This window comes from Oratosquilla oratoria, unplaced genomic scaffold (assembly GCF_046742065.1).
Source record: "Oratosquilla oratoria isolate Oo_2021 unplaced genomic scaffold, ASM4674206v1 SCAFFOLD139, whole genome shotgun sequence".
In the NCBI taxonomy this organism is placed as follows: domain Eukaryota; kingdom Metazoa; phylum Arthropoda; class Malacostraca; order Stomatopoda; family Squillidae; genus Oratosquilla; species Oratosquilla oratoria.
The window spans coordinates 342,236-345,150 of record NW_027467495.1 but is presented as its reverse complement, the minus strand read 5'-3'; the positions used below and the strand labels follow the sequence as shown (position 1 = coordinate 345,150).

The following is a 2,915-nucleotide window of genomic DNA, read 5'->3' as shown; positions in this document are numbered from 1 at the left end:
TTTTATCGGTTCGGCAATTAGTGAGACCCCTTTCCTGAACTGATTCCTGGTTTTTATGATAACATGGTGAAATTAATTCTGCAGTAAGTACTAGGTAGGGCATCCTCCATTAACCTTTCCTCATCATGATTTGTCACATTTTTTCCTAATATTGTGGTAGAAGGTTTATGAGATCGGACAAATGAAATAACAGATAATTTTTTTTGGGGGGGGGAGGGGAGGGGCACAAAGGAAAAAGAAAATATATAGCTTGAAGTGACAACTCTGCCCTGACAGATTTGAAAGTGCTCATAAGCTGGTAGATGATCATGAGCTTAAATAATACCATTATATACTTAATATATACTGTATATGTTTATATGAATATACGTGCTTGTGTGCATATATATATATATATATATATATATAAAGCTGGTTGAGTGTATATGTGCAGAATAGATTTCCACATAGGGGTCAAGGAGTTAAGGAGTCGGAGTTGGAGTTGGAGTCAGAGTCGGAGTCAGAGGAATCAAAGGAGTCGGAGTCGGACCTTATACCATCCGACTCCGCAGCCCTGAGTCGCACCCATGTGTTCTCTGCAACAGAAGAAAAGAAATAACACCAAACCATGTATTTCATGTTTTTCCAAAGGATACAGCAAGGTAATTTGTACCATGTGTTTTTGGTGTAATAATGTGTCATCTTATTTACCATAGGAAGGAAATATATTTTCCCCAGACATGTCGCCAACAAGATATTGTTTTTAAGGATCATACATTATATATATATATATATATTATAGTTTATATACTATTAAAGCTTTTCTAGGGTATTTTGGGCTAATTTGCACGAATCTGACATTATTTTTTTTTTTTTGCAATCGAGCATCATTACCCCTGTCCAGACCCCCATAACCCTTTCCTTCTCATTCCATCCAAGAGGGAGGGTTGATGGGGTTCTTTGCCCTCCTACAAATCCTTAGGACACATTGAATCCTTGTCACATTCAAGACAAGAGAGAGCTGAAACAGGTCTTTTAAGAACTGACAATAAAAGCATAGTGTGGAAAGTAAATAGAGTATGGATTGCACAGTAATTTAGCTACTTTATTATTTTTTTAATTAATGGCAAAGTGAATAGGTAATGATTACACTTGTCTTGATTCAGTACATATTTTTGTAATATTCTATGTAGTACATGATAATCTTATTATATACATCTTTGCAGATGTATGGCATGGCTGAATGTTATCCAGGTCCCACAATTATTGAAAGAATGCTCAGGATCTGAACAGGAGTTACAGGCTATGCAATAGACATTTTTTCCCTAAAAACTACACAAATGGAACAACCAGCTCCAGACTTCTCTAGAATGTATTACCTGATCAGGATCTTAATTTTATGTATTAAAGCTGTTTATTTGAATATATTGAACATATTGAATCGTTAGAATGTTATTTAAGTGGTTTGCTATTAAATAATAAAAGCATAGTACAGTAGTAATGTTTGATTTTGTTTCAATATTTAGGTTATGTTTAATTTCATTTGCATGTATGTGCAGGTGTAGCAACAATTCCTCCTACATCAAGCTCCATCACACCAACAGACAGCAATGGGGAGGTGGCATCTCAGGCTTCAAAATGCAGTATGTGGCTTCATTTACCTTGATTGTATGAGATATGGGTGATGTTAATAATGCTTGTTTTATATTGATGGTGATAATAATAGCATGTCTTGCAAATATCAATAATTGTAATATCATTCTGATACAGGTATTAAATCTGGCATAGATTATAAGTCTGCACCTGAATTGCCTGTAGCAATTTCTTTTCTACAGTATATGGAATCAGGATTTGGTGAGTTAACAAAAAAGAAAAATCACAATAAATTGAATGATTATTGTCTTCAATTCTTGATATTATGTGTTACAAATCCCATTTCCAGGTTCTCTGAAGCATGCCATAGAGGATGATTCACATATATAAACAGATTTAGATTAAAGAAAGTAAAATACAAGTGGTAATTATTATTTCTTATATAACATATAGATGTGCTTATGTCCTATTGCTGAAATTTTATGCTGTTATTATAAAGCTCATGTTTAATATATACACACATATATATATATATATATATATATATATATATATATATATGTATATATATTATCACTAATATGTGTTTATTGATTTTGAGAATTGTAGTTTTACCGTAACATATTTATACATAAAATATATACAGATCAAAATGCAGAACCCACTGAGGAGGAACAACAACAACAACCAAGCACAACTGTTGAAGATGCAGCTTCAAAAGCAACAAGTGAGACCAATATTTTATATATTTATAGTACTACCTAACATGAGCAAATTCATTAACATTATCATTAATTATATTACTGTCACTATTGGTAACATTGTTTTGGATAATAATGGTTATCATAATGCTAATGCTAATAATGAATTTGTTTATATTTTTACTCTTATTGTTATTATCATATTTTTCCATGTTGACTTTAATATTAATATCAATGATAGTTATAATATTTTCAGTGGTAATGATATACTGTGTAATAATGTTTATGGACTAAAATCATATTTATCCTGTAATATTGTATATTCCTTTTGCAAAATATTTGTTTATACTAATATATACTATATATATATATATATATATATATATATATATATATAAATTTATATAATGGGGTGGTGCGAGAGGTGAATGCTAGGGTAGTGGGTCAGGGATTGGAGATGGTTAAAGAAAATGGAGAAAAGTGGGAGGTGAGCCAGCTGTTGTTTGCGGACGACACTGCGCTTGTGGCAGGGTCGGAAGAGGGATTGAGGAAGCTGGTGGCAGAGTTTGGGAGAGTATGTGATAGAAGAAATCTAAAGATAAATGTGAGTAAAAGTAAGGTGATGAGATGTACAAGGGGTGA

The 2,915-nt window shown here is 32.4% G+C and overlaps 1 long non-coding RNA gene across 1 annotated transcript; it reads left to right on the top strand.

Annotated features, from left to right (window-relative positions):
- Positions 1-399: 399 nt before the first annotated feature.
- LOC143022691 (uncharacterized) lies at positions 400-2,299 on the top strand. The gene is made up of 5 exons (XR_012966122.1): positions 400-641; positions 1,206-1,351; positions 1,539-1,622; positions 1,922-1,996; positions 2,219-2,299. It is a non-coding gene; the product is annotated as an uncharacterized LOC143022691 (long non-coding RNA).
- The last annotated feature ends 616 nt before the right edge of the window (positions 2,300-2,915 follow it).